At 39.6% G+C, this 10,372-nt stretch overlaps 1 protein-coding gene across 1 annotated transcript in view; it reads right to left on the minus strand.

Annotated features, from left to right (window-relative positions):
- The window catches only part of VRK1 (vaccinia related kinase 1), an 85,686-nt gene extending 75,947 nt beyond the window's left edge, over positions 1–9,739 (minus strand). The window contains exon 1 of the mRNA XM_011991652.1: positions 9,391–9,739. The gene's annotated coding sequence lies outside the window, so the exon portion shown is untranslated. The remainder of the gene's footprint in view (positions 1–9,390) is intronic.
- Between the last annotated feature and the right edge of the window lie 633 nt (positions 9,740–10,372).

Consider the following 10,372-nt stretch of genomic DNA (forward strand, 5'->3'; position numbering starts at 1 on the left):
GAAGGGAGGGAGGGAGGGAGGGAGGGAGGGAAGGAGGGAAGGAAGAAGGGAAGGAGGGAAGGAAGGAAGGAGAATGATGGGAAGTGAGAGTGAATTGAAAAAAGTTTTGTTTCAGATACCTCTCCAGAGAAAAACATCTTCAGGTATATCAAAGTGAAAATGATGATGATGACAAACATTTATTGAACACTTACTGTGGGCCAGACATTACACCAAATGACTCATGCATACATTTTGCAGTTAATTCTCTCAACAACTCTAAGTATTACTTTACCTTGATTTGATGCTAAATTGAATTGCTCTAATGTCACACAGCAGTCAATATTTGAACTAGATCTACCTGATCCAATTTTATATGTCACTGTCCAAAGCATAAACATCAAATGACTTTCAAAGCTTTCAAACTCTGGAAAAGAAATGAGCAAGCACATACTCCACAAGTATCAGTATAATGTCTGAACAGGTTTGTACTCACTGTAAACCTAGCTGGCTAGGAGAAAGAGGAAAGGATTATTTGAAGTAGTCCTGTGATGAAGAAGAGAACAATTATCCTGATTGTCCCCAATTGCCTACTTCTGTAAGAGCCAAGAAGCTCTTATATACCCATGGAAGCTGGGATTAATGATGACATCCCTTTATCCACAGGCGTGAAAGCTCAGGATGGACAGACGTTTGAACATCCCCGACTGGGAATCCTGCCCTTAACAAATACACTAGATGCAGATACATGGTTTCTTGGCTGCCTATACTCACGCCCATCTGTCAGGATGGCAGTATGCCTGCTCACATGTTGGTCAAACTGTCACTAGGGCATAGGTGCCAAGCAATGATAGTTTTAAATGGGCAGCTTGCACAGCACTATAAGAGCTTGCTCTTCTGCAGAAAAAAAAAATCTCGGTGATAATACTGAAGGGCTGCAATCACAAGTGAAATATTCTTGGTCAATCTCAACATTTCAGTGGAAAAGAAGATCTAGACAAGTAGAAAAGAATCAGACTAAGGAAGTTAAATCAAACACAAAAGGTACTTTAAAAACATTTGAGTTGTTGCATGAAAGCTTTTAATATTGCCCTTCTTTCATTAACATGTGTCAATGGTAACCTCTTATACTGTAAAATCCTTGGCCCAACAAGTCAGCAATGATTTTTTTCTTAATGGGATGATACATTTTTCCATGTTCTAAATAGGAACAGAAAGGCATTGATTTCTAGTAGTTCGACACTATACAGGTTCTATTTGTTGACTGATTATCTTTTAAATGACTTAAGTCCAATCTACAGCCATGATAATCTTTTAAATGCACAAAAGAAAGCAGAAACCAAATGAGATCCCCACAGATAAATGGTGGGGGAGGGGAAGGGTATAATTTGCCTGGAGAAACCAAGAACTGAAGTAGGCACTAACAAAACGGAAAGTGAGTACTTTCGCTCATGAATTTAACAGGACTCAAGGGCCAAAACACAGATATGTTATCTTTCACATCCCCCTGACTATAAGTAAAATGTTCCTATACTACACCTAGGTTTCTAGTGTATCCTTTGATATCTCACATGAAATACATAATGTCCTTACTGTCTGGAAATTCTTCCCTAAGACCAAAACCTTAAAGCTGCAATTTGAGCCACTTGTTCTTCCACAGTCCTCAGGATTTTGAAGAACAGCTGGTCATCATCATTTTCTGTATAGTTCTTCACATACAAGTATCAGGACATACTGATCTAATAACCCCTGAGTCTCCTCTTTGCCATGATAAATAAATATGATCCCAATAACTTTTCCTCATTGGACCGATTTATGAACTCTTTATGTTTTTATCATTTCAGTTGCTCAACTCTTGGACTCTTTTCAGGCCTGGTAAGAAATGTCACCCACATCAACAATAAGCCAATGGAAATTACTCTTTTTCCCACATGTATAACTTAATAACAGTAGCATAAATATGAAACAGTTTGGAAGTCCTGCAGACTTCTCCATATCCATCACTGAGGACAGTAGCAAACTTTGAAATCTACCACTGCCTTCTAGAAAATACTAGGAATTTATAACATTCTGAAATAACACCACTTTTTTAGCTTTCTGGCAGATATTTGTATTACAAAGTAGTAAGTCAAGGGTCATGATTATATCCCGTTCTTCCTACCAACGTATCACTGCCAAAAATCGTCCTAAAACAATTTCTCTTTAATACAATTTCTATCATACCATTTTCCTGCTTAAGAATATACAGCACCTTCCTAATGGCCAATGAAACTGACTACAAATGCTTCAATCTAGCCAGAAGTTTATATACTCTTTCTTTTTCATGAACCAATGATTCTTCCTTTACTTCTCTACTTCCCTTCACTTGCATAACTCCCCAAAACGGCCAGTTCTTACTTATTTTCTCTAGAACAGATCTTTGCCCATGTTATTCTCTAAAATGTTTTCCCACTTTTCCAGACTCCAGCCATGTTATGCCTTCAATAAACCTGTATTTATTCATACTTAATTGCTCATTCATTTCTTCCTGTCTTTGTTTTGATATCTAATTTACAGTATATGGCCAAGTGATTTTTGATTTTTAAAACTTATTCAATGGAGAAAGGGTAGGCTTTTCAACAAATGGTTTTGGAACAACTGGACATCCATAGACAAAAGGAAAAGAAAAATGTACCAAGATCTAAATCTCACATCCTGTGCAAAAATGAAACCAAAAAGGATCTAAATGTAAGACATATACGGGTAAAACACTTAGAAGAAAAAATGAGAACATCCTCCTGACCTAGAGTTAGGCAGAGAGTTCTAAGAAAGGCACTAAAAACATGATCCATATATTGAGAAGTTGGACTTTATCAAAATTTAAAACTTTTTAGATGCTAAAGACACTAGAAGAAAATGAAAAGACAAGCCAGAGACCGAGAGAATATATTTACAAATCATATACTTGGCAAAGGATTTGTATACACAACATATAAAGAATGCTCTAAAATCAATAAGAAAACAAACCAATCACAAAACAGGTAAAAGATTTGAACAGACAAATCACCAAAAAAAACAAAAAAAAACATGAATGGCAAATAAGCACATGAAATCATCAGCCATTAGGATGAAAATTAAAGCCATGAGGAGATACCAGTACACACAAAAAATATCACCAATACCAAATGGTAGCTAGGATGTGGAGAAACTCTCTCTCAAATACAGCAGCCCCCGCTTCATCTGTGAGGGATACATTCCAAAGCCCTCAGTGGATACCTTAAACGATGGAGAGTATGGAGAGTATCAAACCCTACATAAATATGCTTCTTCCTATATATACATTAGATATACATACGATAAAGTTTAATTTATAAACTAGAGGCAGTTAAGAGATTGACAACAATACTTAAAGTAATTATAACAATAGGCCAGCAGCCGGGCACGGTGGCTCACTCCTGCAATCCTAGCACTTTGGGAGGCCGAGGCAGGCGGATCACCCAAGGTCAGGAGTTCGAGACTAGCCTGGCCAACATGGTGAAACCCTGTCTGTCCTAAAAATACAAAAATTAGCCGGGCATGGCAGCAGGTGCCTGTGATCCCAGTTACTAGGAAGGCTGAGGCAAGAGAATCGCTTGAGCCTGGGAGGCGGAGGTTGCAGTGAGCTGAGATTACACCATTGCACTCCAGCCTGGGGGACAAGATCAAGACTTGTCTCAAAAAAAAAAAAAAAAAAAAATGCCAGCATCACTAGTCTTGCACTTCGGGTCATTACTAAGTAAAATAAGAGATTCTTGAACACAAGCACCAAGATACCAGACAGTCAATCTGATAACCAAGAGTGACTAACTAGCTGGTGGGTGGTGTATACAGTGTGGATACGGTGGACAAAGGGATGATTCACATCCCACCTGGGACAGAATAAGAGGGCTCAAGATTTCATCATTATATGACCCAACAGTTGTACTTCTCGGCATTTATTCTAGAACAATTAAAACTTAACAGTCACACACAAACCTGTACATTAATGTTCATAGCAGCTTTATCTGTAATCACCAAAAACCAGAAACAACCCACATGGCCTTCCATGGGTAAATGGTTAAACGTGATACAGTCAAAAAAATGGACAAGCACTGTACAATTATCAAAAGCAGGAAAGTGACACTAATACAATATTCATCATTGAACTACTTATTGAAATGTCAACTTTTACATTCTTTTGTGTGTCTAATTCTAGGACATTGTGTCATGTGTACAGATTCATGTAACCATCACCACAAAAAACAAGACACTGAACTGTTGTATCATCTCAAAGAAAGTCAGCCCTAACCCCAGCAAAACTGGTCTGTTCTCCATTTCTGTAATTCTGTCATTTTGAGCATGCTATATAAATGGAATCATACAACCTCTGAGACTGGCTTTTTTCACTCAATACAATGCCCTTAAACTCCATCCAAGTTGTTGCATGTACCAACAGTTTGTTTCTTTTTTTGACGGTGGTGTTCTACTGCAAGACTATCACATTTTACTTAACCATTCACCCATTGAAGGACATGTGAGTTGTTTCTGGTTTTTAGCTACTATAAACAAGGCTGCTACGAGCATTCATGTACAGGTTTTTTTGTGAATGTAAGTTTTCATTTCTCTAGGATAAAGGCTCAGGAGTGCAACTGCTGGACTGTGTGTCAAGTGTATGTTTAACTTTTCGAGAAATTGCCAAACTAATTTCCAGCAATCATTTTAGATTCCTACCAGCAACATATGAAAGATAAATTTTACAATCAGCATTTCTAAAGTATTTTCTGCAAGTCTGAAAAAACAAGATTAAACTTCTTAAATGTTACAATCTGAACTTATTTTTAAAAAATGAATCTTAGAACTTTTTTCCTGATTCCCAAATAACAGATTTGTTTTATTACCTCTAAGAAAAAAATGTATACAGCTGACCCTTGAACAACATGAGTGTGAACTGTGCAGGTCCACTTACACAGATTTTCTTCTGCCTCTGCCATTCCAAGACAGTAAGACCAACTTCTCCTCTTGTTCTTCCTCCTGAACTTACTCAACACCAAGACAATGACGATGAAGACCTTTAAGATGGCCCACTTCCGCTTCATCAACCAGAAATATATTTTCTCTTTCTTAGGGTTTTCTTAATAACATTTTCTTTTCTCTAGCTTATTGTATTGTAAGAATATAGCATATAGTATATGTAACATACAAATACGTGTTAATCAATTGTTTATGCTATTGATAGGGCTTCTGGTCAACAGGCTGAGTGGTTATGCTTTTGAGGAGTCAAAGCTTATACCTGGATTTTCAACTGCGTGGGGGTCAGCACTTCCAACCCCTGAGTTGTTCAAGGGTACACTGTAATTACATATAATCTCTATGTTGATAGCTGTTGCCAAATTATATAGTAAACTGCAATAAAGTGTGAAAAAAGCAACTCTAAAGACTACAGTAGAAACAGTAAACATTTCTTTCCCTATGTTTTCCAGACACAATCTATAAAGACTTAAGGTCTAACAGTTCTGACACTTAATATTGTGAAATGCAATCACAATGCATTAATACTTAGTGTCATCAAATGATGACTTTTCTTTAGCTGTTACTTGATAAACAGTTTAAGAAAAGCAATTAACCTGAAATAAAGCTATGGTTATCTCAGCTATGTCTAAAGCCATGGTTTGTTTAATTTTAGATACAAATGACAATTAGATAATGCAATCTCTTTTGCATTCTTAAAGCAAGTATCTAAGTCTAGAGCAGACATATCTGCTGACATACAAACAGTCAGACAGACGGTCCTCAAAAAGAAAAGAAAATACACAGAAAGAAATTATAAGGTCCTCGAAACAGCAGAATGGGGCTGCTGGTGTTCCTAATGACTTTCAGTTCTCATGTTTAGTCCCCTAGAGGACCAACTATATTGTTCCTGATACTGAGCTCCACAAGACATGTGTCCTTCCATTATCAGTATAATATTTGCTTTAAAAGTGTATGCCAGAACATTCTCAAATCTCAAATTACCTTGCAATTTAATTATTACTTCGTCTAGTATATCTTCCCATTTAATGAATAAGACTTACCAATAAACATTTTAGTATACAAGTTTAATATTCATCTTCAATATTTGCCAGTGTGAACAGTATCTACCTTAATTTTCAAATCCTAGAGCACTGGTTCCCATCCTATGGGCAAGAGACCCATAGAGATAGGAGTAACTGCAAAGAATCATCAAAATCCTGTACTTACCTAAAGACTAAACATGATTCACAAACATATATTTTTCCAAGCTGACAAAGATGCTGTGGCTAATAAAATTCTTAATAAATTTCCCGAAGAATGTTGGTAAAAGTAGAGCAGTTTCTTCTCATTAGTATTTATTGATGAATACTAAAAATCTAACTCCTAATATGGGAGAAGGGCCCCTGCTTGTACCTCTCTAGATTTTCTAGAGAGCTTTTCTTTTTCAAAGTGTTGCCCATATGTCACTCAGAACAAGAGTAGTAGGATGTGCTTGAATTTGAGTGCAAAGATTTAAGACAACATTGGGAGAGATGGAGCAGGAGTAATTGGGAAAGTGTATGAAATTACTTCAAAATAGCAACTTCGGAATGCTGGATGCTTAAATATCATTCAAGCACCAAAGGGAAAAAAATTCAAAGGACACAGCCCTCTGCATCTTTATAATGGCAATGAGAAATAGATTCACAGGAATTTTGATCAAAGGAGCCAAACTTATCCTACAGTAAAATTACATCTTGCTTACAACACCTACCTAAATGTTTTATTAGGGTTCTATCACCCTTTTAAATTAATCTTGCACCTTTATTAAACATTTTCTACATTTTAACATTAATAGTACAGTTTTTCAAATGTGCTCTACACATTTATTGGATTATTCTGTGCTGGATGCTAGATAAAGTTTAAAAAAAAAAACAAAACAGACGCACATTAATTTAAAATAAAGAAAACTTGCTTCAGCAAAACACTACAACAGCAAGAACAGACTTTGCACCTAGCACAATTCCTTGCAAATAGGGGGCACGTGATCTCTGGTGAATAAATGAGTCCATTTCTTCTCCGAAAAATAACCCTGGCAAGCATGTAAAATATCCTACCAGTCTGAAAAATATTCTCCAGTCCTATTCAGTTACCAATCCATTCTCAGAACCCATCAAGAGCAATTTTCATGAAAGCCTCACTCACACGCACAAAGAGGGAGCATTTAATTCCCATTAGGCTCACTGCCTGATCTATGGAGATATAAGCATTTGCACATTTGCATAAATTCAGGAGACATCCTTCATTTGATATAAGGTAAATCTTAAAGCTTCGCTTCATTTCCAAATAAGTTTTATTTTTCAAATCAAAAATATTTTTAAAGTTTTATTTTTCAAATCATAATCCTAATCATAGTACATTATATCTTATTAGGGACGCTTTTAAGAAAAAAAAATATAGCTGTCAAAATTAAAATCTTGTTTTTTCATTTCTAGACATCTGGGACATTTCACTTATATATTTATTATTATTTCACATTAGTTCTCAAAGTTAAAAAAAAAAAAGCTGGCCTATTTCCTTTAAGAAATTTAATTTTAGGGTCTGTCAACATTTTGAATGCATTACTGTTATTTTTAAAATATACACTTGCATACTGGAATAAAACTTAGCATAAGCTTTCCATATAACCATTTCCTGGGCACTTACTAACTTACTATATGCCAGGCTCTATGCTTAACACATTACTCCATTATCTCATTTGTTTAACAAATATCCTCTCATAATTTTTGCAGCACTGAGCATAACAAGAAGCCATTGCACTATAAAGCTGGTATTTGTACTAGATACCAGAACTAAATTGACAGTAACGCCTAACACAAGTTTATTGTTATTAAATTCAAGTTGTGTTACTGTATTAACACAGAATCCGATCAGCAATGTTGAGATGTAGAGAATACCATCTGTGGTAGCATCAACAGAGAAAGCTATTATTAAGTGACTAAGTTATATTCCTTTCTATAGGTAACAGATGAACATAATAATATCCACCCACAAATGTAATTCCAATCACTACATGCCATTTTGAAGAACATAAACGTAACCTACATAAAATGACTATATAAAGAACCCTTGCTTCCTTCTGAAAATGCTTCAAAATTCTAGATTAAATTCTCCCCCAAAGTATCATGCTCAGCATGTCATAAAGAAAGGTGCCTTTATTGCGAACTCTTGAAAATAAATGCTGCCCTACATTTTTTTTACTCTTTTGAATTTCAGATTCAACAGATGGGCAATTCCAATTAAAAAAAAAAAAAAGAAAGAAAAGAAAAACACACACACAGTAATTAATGAGGTTCTTCAACAGTTCCCTAAAACATCCTCCCAATAGCAAAACTGGTGTTTCCAAGTTGTTCCAAGAAAGGGACACAGGAGAGGGAAGGCAAGAGCCTATACAAAGGAAAACAAAAATGGGTGACTTGAAAGAAAGGACATCAGAAAAATGGGTGGCCTCAACAGGAACCTATAGTGTCTGACTCCGCTGCTGTCTGTCGAATTTAATTCAATCACCTAAGAGTTTTGAGACGAGAACCAAAATACTATTTCGGTGGCAGAAAAAACTATGCGTTGCCCTTGAATGGAGCTGCAACAGTAAAGGATGCCACCCTGCCAGGCAGGGACAGAACAGAGGAGGAACTGTCAAACGGGATACGAAAGTCCTTTGCAAAACCCACAAGCGGCTCTAACTGCCTTGCACCAGACAGACCCTCAAGTACAAGACCACGGGGCCTCCCCGCGACGTGACAGGGAAATAACGGGCGGCCTCGCGGTCCGCAGGCCTGGCTGCTATCCTCAGGGGTCAGCCTCCCTCTTCCCTCTCAGGTCTCAAGTCAAAGGTCACATCCTCTGAGATGCCCTCCCGGATCACCTAACCTAAAGAGCCTCGCGCCCATTCCTCTAGCCCGCAACTGCCTGTCCCGTGTCTAAGAAAGCACGTCCGTATCCGCAAAGCATCGCAGCTGCGTGTGTTGTTTCCCTAGTAGACAGCGAGCTCCGCGGGGCAGGGGCCCCGCCTGACAGACCCAGCTTCCCGGCGAGGCCCGAGGCGGCGTTTGCGAGCTCGGCCGCGACACCACGCGCGTCCAGAACGTGGAGCTCAGATGGGGGCCGGCCTGGCCAGTCCAGGAATCCCCGGGATCGCCAGCGGGGCCTGAGCGAGACAAGCAAAGAGTGAACGCCCGCGCAGGCGGAAGCCACGCGGCGGAGCGCGGTCCCGCGGGGCGGCCAGGGCTGACGGCGCCTTCCGCACCCCGGCGGACCCACAGACCGCCCGGAAGGCCCAGTGCCGGCCCAGCCCCCGGCCGCCCTCCTCCGCGCCCCCAGCTAGGCGCGCGAGTCCTCGAGCAGTGTCGCCTGCGGCCTCCCTACCCTAAGTCGCAGAGCCGTCACCTTCCGCCCAGTACGAACTTCCCGCCGCTTTCGCCGACTCGCAACTCGGCAGCGGCGCCGGCCCCTTCGCACCCTGCAGTATGGAGCCTTCCCATTGGCTCGGAGGCGACGGGAGGGGCGGGACGAGCGGGAACGCGGCGGGGCGGGACGGAGGCTACGCTAGCCCCGCGCCTCCCCGGGAATGCCGGGAGCTGTGGTCCAGCGCTCCCAAGGCATCCTGGGAGTTGGAGTCTCTTAGCGGCAAAGGGAGATCCCCGTCCTTCTGCTCCCTAGCCTTCTAGGAAATATGGTTTACAGCCCTGTTCTTAGTAGCTTGATTTATTGTGTTGGCAGAGAGTTGGATGTAAAATAAGTTTCCTGTTTCTGTTAGGATTAAATGAAATAATCTATAGACAGTACTTTAAACTTAGCTGGTGCTCAATAAATAGCAGATAGTATTAGTATTATTCTGCCCAATCATTGACATGTGTCTAAATCCTACTGTTTTTCGAAGCCTATTTCAAAGCCTATCTCAATGTCTACCTAATCCTCTGCAGTGTTTCACCTGTAATCAACGTATGCCACAGTTTGCGTTGTGTTTATTATAATCAGCTAAGTCTCCATCATCCATGAGACTGAAAGCTTATTGGGCACTGGGTCACTGTTCTAGGTCAAAATCACTGAAGTCACAGGCAGAGGGAGATTAACAATGAAGCCAATGAAGCGTAAGCTTCAGGACCTCACTTGCGCAGGTCCTTCAATGAGTTTACATAGCTTTTTGGTTTTTTATTTGTCAATTTTACTTTTCTTTTTTTTTTTTTTAAAGATAGAATCTCACTTTGTCACCCAGGCTGCAGTGCTTTGGCGCAATCTCCGTTCACTGCAGCCTCGACCCCCTGGGCTCAAGCAATCCTCCCACCTGAACCCCCCAAGTAGCTGGGATTACAGGCACAGGCCACCACTCCTGGCTAATTTTTGTATT

This window comes from Mandrillus leucophaeus, unplaced genomic scaffold (assembly GCF_000951045.1).
Source record: "Mandrillus leucophaeus isolate KB7577 unplaced genomic scaffold, Mleu.le_1.0 Scaffold4, whole genome shotgun sequence".
Taxonomy (NCBI): domain Eukaryota; kingdom Metazoa; phylum Chordata; class Mammalia; order Primates; family Cercopithecidae; genus Mandrillus; species Mandrillus leucophaeus.